Source organism: Elephantulus edwardii, unplaced genomic scaffold (assembly GCF_000299155.1).
Source record: "Elephantulus edwardii isolate Elephantulus edwardi_28Jun2011 unplaced genomic scaffold, EleEdw1.0 scaffold00003, whole genome shotgun sequence".
Lineage (NCBI taxonomy): Eukaryota > Metazoa > Chordata > Mammalia > Macroscelidea > Macroscelididae > Elephantulus > Elephantulus edwardii.
This window is the reverse complement of record NW_006399753.1, coordinates 17,713,979-17,723,963: the sequence shown is the minus strand read 5'-3', so window position 1 is coordinate 17,723,963 and position 9,985 is coordinate 17,713,979.

Here is a 9,985-nt window from a genome sequence, read left to right as displayed (position 1 = left end):
TGCATTTATTTGGTCTCTTTAGGCAGCGTCTTGAACTGAAGAATTCGAGAAGTCCAGCTACGCGTTCTGCTCACTGAATTTACCCTCTACCCTCAGTGGCAACAGAACACAGGAAGTCTATTTTCTCGATTGCTGCTTCCTTGGATGTTGGTTGTGAATCTAAGCGAAATGAAACCCTGACAATCACAGGAAGCAAAATCAGAAAACTGAAACAGTAGAATATGACGCTTACTTTGTGGTGTTTTTTTTTTGAATATGTGTTAGGCATTGCTTGAGCTGTATCATGTGCACCTAATGACGTCCAATGCCTCAAATCAATAACGCTACAATGATCCCATGACGTAGGTACTGTCATCAGATGAGAGGACTGAGACATATGAGTATTTTGCACACAGCCCGATCCAGTCAAAAAGTGGCAGAGCTGGATTTAAGCCCATCAGGGCTCTTGATCATTATACCAGGCTGCCTCTTTGAGAAAAATTAGTGCCTTTGAAATAGTAGTAATTGGACAGGGGGGACTCACAAAAAACTACAGTAGTAAAATATGATGAAAATAATTGAATACAGATTTAAAAAATACAGAGAAAGGGGAGCCACACAAACCCTTTCAAGTGGGTTAGGAGCCACTATTTTGTCGCCCTCTTTGGCATCTGCCAAATATGATTTCTCAGGATGTGGTAGTTGGCTAACTGCCCCTCGCAGCCCTGATTACAGCTGAGCCTCAGCTTTCTTCTCCTTTTCTCTGTGTTTTGCAGCCCTCCTCTGATAGGCTCTGCCCTCTTTCTCTTTCTAGAAGTTTCTTGAAGCGACCTGGTTATTCTCGGGGCTTCTGATACGTTTCTAGAAAGTTGAGGAGGCTCAAACACTAGAATCCCAGGCTACAGAATATTTTTGTTCCTTCACATGGGACATCTGCCTCCACGTCGTGGTTTTCTATTTCTCTCAAAGACATCTATCAAGAAACATCAGCAAATTGGCTTGGGTGGGAAGTCTTGGTCTCTGGTTTTCCACCAATATGGTCTCAACTTTCCACATCTTTCTTGTTTACCCAGAATCAGGAGGAGCATGCTGTGGGCTTTGTTGCTGTCTGCATGACTCTTCCATCTGAACTCCAAGAGGACTTGGTACTTGGCATTGGGCACTTGGATCTTGTGGCAGCTGGTGTCCACTTTCTCGCCCCATTGTGTTCCACTCCCCCCAGGTCCTCAGTTCCTTGAGCACAGGCTGTTCACTATCAGAGCGGCCACACTGTGCCCAGCATGCATCTGCTTCTCTTCTGGAGAGCAGTTGGAAAGCTGACCTTTGACACATGGCTTGCCCAAGGCTGCTGTAACCAGGTACTAATAAGGTACCAAATAAGATTTTATTATTTCACAGTTCTGGAAGCTACCAGTGTCAGTCTGGCTATCAGCTGAGCCAGGGTCTGAAGTCTTAAGAGGGAGATCTTTAACATCTCTCACAGAGGCCACCCAGAGCCATCTCTGCCTCCAGGTATGCAGCCATCTTCTCCCTCTGTCAGTGTCTCTTCTCCTTTATAAAGACACCACTCAGATGGGACTAGGATCCACCTAGTCCTCACGGTAACCAACCACATCCTTAATGCTTATCTGAAAGGTCACCTTCACCAGGACCAAGGGTTAGGACTTGAATGTGTATTTTGGGGACACATTTCAGGCTACTCTTGGACCGAAGTGTGATTGCCACCTGAAGTGTGGTGTACACCAGGCTGTAAGGTCAGCACTGATTACATGTGCTGCTTACTGACTAATATGCACTAAACACTCTCCCATTTCCCCATCACCTCTGAGATTCTGCATCTGGGTATGGCTAACATCTGCCTCTCTCACCACTCCACAGTGCCTTCCTACACAGTTGAAGTCTCTTCAAATTGCATCCTAACAGAAATGGAAATGGGCTCTAAAGCACTTTCTGCAGAGGATCAAAGACAGCAGCCTTCGATATGGATTACATCTCAACATCAAGAAAACAAAAATCCTCACCACTGGACCAGTAGGCAACATCATCCAAGGTGGAGAGAAGATTGAAGTTGTTAATGATTTCATCTTACTTGGATTCACAGTCAACACTCTTGGTACCAGTAGTCTGGAAATCCAGGGGATGTATAACATTGGGAAAGGCTGATGTCAGAGACCTTTCCAAAGTCCTGAAGAGCAATGATGTCAGTTGAAATATTATGGTTCACCTGATTCAGGTTGCAGTCTTTCCAGTCACTTGCTACGCATCTGAGACTGAACAACACCTACCAATAGCAACAACAGGGATAGACTCCATCTGCTATCTATTTCACAGCAGAAAGATGAGTAATTTTTTCTTGTGAAATTTATTGCCTCAGAAACGCACTGGAGGGTCACCTGAGTCAGTCTGGCGCAATGGAAACGAGTGAGTTTGGCTAGAACAAATGATTAGTGCTCTTGGCTGCTAACTGAAATAAAGAGGTTTGAGCCCTTACAGAGGTACTTTGGAAGAAAGGCCTGGCAATTTAATTCAGAAGAGTAGTCACTGAAAACTTTATGGGTCATAAAAAATAAGAGGTGATTAAACCCAATATTGCAAAGGAAGGGAAAGATATGGAGATGTGGGGAAGCCCTAAAGGGCACAGTTCCTCTCTGAAACACACGGGGGCGCCATGAATCAGAATTGACTTGACAGGTTGCGTGCACGTGACTATCATTACTTTTGGGACTACCTGGGAAATTCTGTACATCTCAAAGTCATTAAATCACATTTATAATGTCTCCTTTTGCCATAAAACATACTCATATGTTCTGAGATTAAGATGTGTACATCTTTGAGGGGCCATTAATCTATTTGCCACAACAGTGTATTTCCAGTTGAAATACACAATCAGTGTTAAGACATGCTTTGTTTAGTGGAAAGATAACAGTAGTTTGACTAATTAGAGGAATGTTAGATTTTAAAAGAGAATTTAAGATGCAATCTATATTCAACTCATCAAGTTTCTGAGTTATTAATTTACTTGAGAGTGCTTTGCTTAGCAGAGCTGTAAGCTTATCTGATCAGGTATTTAGAGTACTTAACAGGAAATAGTTTAGCTTATCTTAACTGGTGAAAAATGTCTGCCTTGAGCATTATGGGTCCTATTTGGGATCCAATTGAGGGCAGCAATTTGGAAGATTAGATAGGGACCTTAGGGGTGGGGGTGGGTATTGAGGGAGCAATGAGTTTATGTTAATGGGGGGAGAACAACTTAGAAAAGGAGGGTGGGAATAATTTCACAAGTCAGAGACTGGAGTCAGTGGCACTGAATTGGGCATGTGGAAACTGCCACAATAGTATGTTTCCTGCTGTGTTGTAGTAGTCTGAGTGACAACAGTAACAACGTAAAGCAAATGTTAAAAAAAAATTTCAAAAACCCAAAAGCATTAGATTTATAGTTGCATTTTAAAATGCTTGAAGGATTTTTTTTCATGTTTCAAGCATCAAGAAATAAAGGAAAATTAAAGTGCATTTTATATTTTTTAAAATTGGGATTTGTGATCTTTTCAAAGTTAGTTGGGTTTCCTTTTAGCCGTTCATGCACGTTTTGTTTTATGACATTAATTAAAACACACACACAGTGTAACTACACTCTTCTCACATCTGCTGGTTCTAGTTTTGATTACTCCCTCTCTCCAACCCCATCCTGCCCGCTGGGCTGTATCTCATGACAGAGGTTGCCCTGTGGAGTATAGGTGGTTGATTGTTCAAAGGACTGAGTGCCTGCTGGGCATTGTTGTCCATCTCCCTGGCCTGTCCATTGCTGGACTGCAAAATGAACTAGAGTCAATTTGTTCCAGATTTAAAAAATGGCTACGGGTAGTCGTTTCTGACAGAGGCTGGTAACCTTGGTCATAGTTATGCTTTTGATTTTTCATGTCACATATTTCTTCAGTTCTAACGGTGGGATTTGGGCAGCATCTTGTTTTTCTGATCTCATAAAATAATTCTTATTACATTTCTAAAAGGAAGTTATTTTTTAAAGGGGATATTATTGTTGCTAAATGCCTTCAAGTCACGTTGATTCATAGTGACCCCAACTGTCAAAATCGAGGACAAAATCCTGTCTGATCCTGTGCCATCTTCGCGTTGGTGCCCATTGCTGCAGTCTCTGTGTCATTCTTTCTCATTAAAGGTCTTTCACTGATCCTCCAGTTGTCTAAGCATGGTGCCTTCTAAGTCCCACCATGCTTGCTTCTAAGGAGCATTCTCCCCAGACAGATGCGTTTGTTCTTTGGGCAGTATATGGTTCAACATTCTCGAATACCACAGTTGACAGGCACCAGTTCTTTTTGGTCTTCCTTATTCCTTGCCTAGCTTTCCTAGGCATGTGTGGTTGTGTGCCATCAAGTTACCCACAGCTGACTGACTCTCCAGCAGGTTTTCAAAGACAGTAAATCGCATGAGAGTAGATTGCCCATCCTTCTCCCTCAGAGCAACTGGTAGAATAAAAATATCCTGGCCTGGGCAGATGAACTGTAGTCTTTAAGCTGGTATCTTCGCTCTTTGAAACTTCAGAGAGGTCCTTAGCAGCAGATTTGCCCAGTGAAATAGATAATTTGACTTCCTGACTGCTGCTGTTGTAGGTGTTGATTGTGGATCCAAGTAAAGTTAAATCCTTGACAACGTCAACCTTTTCTCCACTTGTCATGATGTAATTTTGGTTCAGTTGTGAGAATGTTTACTTTCATGTGTTTAATTTGATTTTATCAAACTTGAATAAATATCCTCCTGGTTTGAATGAAAATTTACTAAGCTTTTTAATTGAACATCTGCTCAACTTACAATCTGTGGATTGTAAAGGTTTAATTAAAGCAAGGCATCTCTACACTTGTTACCAACCGACATTACTTTGAAAGCATGAAACTGTAATTCTATCAATGAACATAAACTCTGCTTGGTTCTGGTTCTAATCAAGCGTGAGTATGTGAACTTTGGCAAGACTTTCAAAAAACATATTTTGCACGAGTGTTCTTAAACATTCGTTTTAATTTGGCTCTGGGACTGTGTTAGGTAATGGTGATAGAGTCTCAAATAAGACTGCGATGTAACTAAGTCCAGATGCAAAAGAGGGCTATGAAAGGTGAGGGAGGTTTACATACTTGGAGGAGTGGTCTTACAGAGCCACAGGTGCTGACCAGAGGGTGGAGAAAGACAGAACGGGTGGCCACTGCCATCAAGCCAACTCCAATTTATAGGGACCTTATTGGACGTGATAGAACGCGTCCTTGGGATTTCCATGGTTATAAATCTTCACAGAAGCAGAATGTCAAATCTGTCTCCCTCCCCATGAGGGATGGCTAGGAACTAACTGCAGGCCTTTCACTTAACAGCTGTGTGCTTCAACCATCACCGCCCCAAGATGTCTTAAGTAGACAGAATAAATACATAGAATATTTAGAGAATGATGAAATTTTGTGATTCTGGTGGAATTAAAAAAAAACACATCTCTAATCACTCTTTGGAGTCCCTGGATGGTTCAAATGGTTAATGTGTTTGGGTTGTTAACTGGATGAATGACAGTTAGAGGTGCCTCAAACTGAAAGAAGAAAGATCTGGCAATCTAGAAACATCTGCCACGGAAAACCCAGTGCAACACAGCTCCGCTCTGACACATGTGAGGCTGCCATGAGTTGGAGTCAACGCCGTGGCAACTGGTGAAATTATCTCCATGTGCCCTGTATGCCATTTTCTGATGAGTATCTGGCGTCCGGATCGGGTGACATTCCAGAATGGAAGGGATCAGCCGGTCAACCGTTTCTACCTGGAAATGCAGCCCAGTTCCTAACCCCGTTCTCACTCCTCTTCCTCAGATCATGTCTTAGCTCCCCAGTATATTGGTATACCAGATATACCAATAGATGAATTTCCCCCCCTCACATTATAGATTTTTATTAAAAAGTGAATTGTAACCATATCCTGTGCAAATAGTGTATGTACATGCCTGTGCATAAACATGCAAATAATAAAATGGCTTGGTTTGTTTTCCAAGTTGATAACAGGGAGAAGGAGCACTTTGCATGTTTGTGAGGTGGGTGGGGCTTTTGGAGGGTGAGTGCTGTTAGGAGATGTTGAGTGAGCTCTGGTTCATCAGTGCCCTGTGCACAACAGAACAACCCCTTCCTGCTCCTACGCCGTCCTCACGGTCTCCGCTGCATTTACACCCAGGATCTCTACCAGGTCCTCCCAGTCTCTGCTGCATTTACACCCAGGATCTCTACCAGAGAGCAATAGAAAAAGGCGGGAAACCTTTGAGACTTGCAAAAACAGAGCCTCAAGCTTTCACAGCTTCTACAAACACCTGAGGGGCAGGGGCTTTGCCTGACATGTATAGTCTCTGAAGCACCCTTGGGTGTATCTGCCAAGGTCTTGGTGAATGGAATGAATCTTTAACCCTGATGCTTGATGACGCAAAGATAAACTGGTAGCAGCTTTTCTTTGAATGTTGAGATGACTAAGGGCTTTTGCATTTCCTGCTTCCCTGTGTCATTTCCGGGTCTGCTTTCTGCCTCCTGGATGAGTGTTCCCTTGCATCACAGATGGGACCTTACCTATGAATGGGTGGTTTTAACCCATGTTTATTTTCTCACAGATTCAAAAAAATAGGTCAAAAGTATTGTTCTTGAGTCGAAATTAACTCATTGAGTTGAAATTGACTCAGCTGACCCTCCAGCAGGGTTTTGGAGGCTGTAAATTACACGGAAGGAGATACCATCTTTCTTCGGAGAGGACTTGAACCTCCAGAGAGGTGTCAGCTTTGGGTTAACAGCGCAGCTGACGGTGGACTATGCCACCAGGGCTCCTCACAGCTTGTTGTCAGGGGCTCTGGACCGATTTCAACTCATCGTGAGCCCAAGAACAGCAGATCTTAACTCTGGCTTGTACTGAGCCACGCCCACCGTTTCTGATATGCTCAAGCCCGTTGTTCCAGTCTCTGTGTTCATCTCTCTTGTGAGGACCTTCCTTCTTTCTCTGACCCTCCACCTTTCCCAGCATGGTGTCATTTTCCAAGGACTGACCCATCCTGACAACGTGCCCAAAGTATGTGAGACAAAGTGTCACCCTCCTTGTCCCTAAGCTTGCACTTCCTTCTCTTCTCCAACATTACAACTCAGAGGCATAGATTCCTCTTCCTTGTTGTCATCCTTGTTGATTGCCCAACTTCCAAATGCATAGGAAGTAATTGAAAATATCATGGGTTGGATCAGGTGCACCCTAGTCTTTAAAATGACATCCTTACTCCTTAGCACTCTGCAGAGATCCTTGACAGCAGATTTTCCAATGCAACATGCCTTTTGATTTCTTGACTACTGTTAGCAGGAATGTTGAGTGTGGATCCAAGTAAAATGAAATTGCTGACAACTTGAGCCTTCACAGTTTAGAAAGGAAGGCTAGCTCTTGAGGAAAGCATTCCCTCTCAGCTCTACGGGAGGGACGTCTCTTCAGCTTTGTTACTGGGAGGTCTTCATGTGGTTTGGCATCTCTGCTCCCCCAGCTGTTTGCTTCTCTTGGCCTAACCCACTCTTTTTATGTCTCAAAAGAGATTGATTTACCCTACAGTAATAAGGCTAATTAGTGTGACAAAGGAAACCAATTATCAGATCAGATTTTTTACCACAGTTCTGGAGTTAGGATTTACAATGTATCCTTTTGAGAGGCACAATTCAGTCCATAGGAGAGAATAAGAATAATAATTAACATTTAACTAACTGGCATAAGAAAAACGTCAAAACTCAAATTCATTGTCATTGAGTTAGAATTGACTCATAGCTGACTCACAAACAAGTTTGTGAGATTGTAAATCACATAGAGGAAAATGCCCATCTTCTCCTGCAGAGCTGATAGTGGACTTGAACTCCTAGAGAGGCTTTGCCATTAGCCATCAGCGCACCATCATTGCCGTTAAGTTGATTCCAACTCACGGTTGTCCTCCACTGGATATCCGGCTGTAAATCTTAATGCATACAAGGCTGTATCTGAAACAAGTCAATTGGTATCCCATCGATTCCTGGGGCTTTATTTTTTTGCCAATCCCTTCAAAGCAGCCTCCACTTCTTCTTTCATTACCCTTGGCTCCTGTTCATATGGTACTTCCTGAAATTTTTCAGTGTCAGTCCATTCTTTCTGGTACAGTGACTCTGTGCAGTCTCTCCATCTTCTTTTGATGCTTCCTGGGTCGGTCAATATATTGCGTACATCTTTCAACATTGCGACACGAGGCTTAAATTTATTTTTCAGTTCTTTCAGCTTGAAAAATGCAGAGCGAGTTCATCCCTTTTTTCTCTCTAATTCCAGCTCTCTGCACATTCCATTATAATGCTTTGTCTTCCTGAGCTGCCTTTGAAGCTGTCTGTTCAGCTCTTTCACTCTGACATGTTTTCCTTTAGATTTGGCTTCTCGATGTTCCAGCACAATCTTTATTGGCCCACTGGACCGATAGGCAGTGTTATGATGGATGGAGAGGTGATTGAAACTGTCAACAGCTTTATCTTGCTTGGATCCACAATTAACACCTGTGGTACGAGCAGTCAGGAAATAAGGGGATGCATTGCACTGGGAAAATCTCACTTAGGGACCTTTCCAAATTATTCAGGAGTAGTGATGTCAGTTTGAGGACTAAGGTGCATCTGATTCAGGCCATGGTCTTTCAGGTTACTAGCTATGCATCTGAGACCTGGACAATGAATAAGGATGACAGTAAAATAATTAATGCCTTTGAGCTGTGGTGCTGGAGAAGAGCACTGAACATGCCACTGACGGCCAAGAAAACAAATAGATGTGTCTTGGAGAGTGTGCAGCTAGAGTGCTCTTTGGAGGCAAGAACTATGAGGCTTTGCCTAACATACTTTGGACATATTGCTAGTAGGTGCTATTCCTTGGAAAGGGACATGATGCTGGGAAGGATGGATGGTCAGTGAAGGAGAAGAGGACCCTCTACCGGTTGGATTGATAAGGTGACTGCTTCAATGGGTTCTTGTGTGTCAGGAAGTGTGAGGATGGCACAGGACAGGACTAGGTTCAGTTCTTTTGTTCATAGGGTTGTTATGAATTGTACTCAACTTGATGGCAAACAACAACAACAAATCTTTTTTTTTTCTATAATTATATTTTATTAATTTTCATAAACATTTACAGAGATTTTGGGCTTCCACTCATTCATTGTTGCACTATTCTCTCTACCCTCCTCCCAGTTTGTTCTTGTCCAAATGCCACAGTGCTTGTCAAAGCCAGTTCTGATTAATCTTCTTTGTCAGTGTATCCTTTGCCATTCCCTATCACTCCTCCCTGAGAGAAACTTCACCCTGAGTCATAAGGAAAAGGGGACGGCGTATTCTCTTAGCTACTTCCTGCTGAAAAGGGACGCTGTGGGTTTCAGGGTGAAGATCTTCTCTCACTACTCTAAAGGGCCCCTTTGGCAGTAGGAAACACATAGACTATTATGGAGATTGATTTTGGAATTCGGATGCACTCTTATTGATTGTGCTTGGCTGTACATGTACATATCCTTCAAGATGTATCATGGGGGTGTTGCAACCTAGAAGACACATATTTGACTAACAAGTTATAAGTACATGAGTCCAAAAATTATGGAAAAGTAAAAGAAAAGATTCTTTCATTGTTTTACAAACCCTCCCCCAGGTCCCCTCCACCATGCAGCCCTCGCTCTAGTCTCCTCAACAACAACAAATCTTAATGAGAGGAAACTGTTCGCCTTTCTTCCATTCTGCTGGGATTCAAACCTTTCAGTTAGCAGCTCTTCCACAAGGAAGAGTTAGGGTTACTAAGGGTTACTAAGTTGTTGGGAGCCCTGGTGGTGTGGTCTAGGGGATAGCACTGCTAATCCAAATGCTGCGCTCCTCTGGCAGTTCAAATCCATCATCGACTCCAAAAGATAAAGATGGGCATCTCCTCCTGTGCAGTTTACTGCCTTGGAAACTAGCTAGAGGGTTCGCTGTGAGTCAGTTCT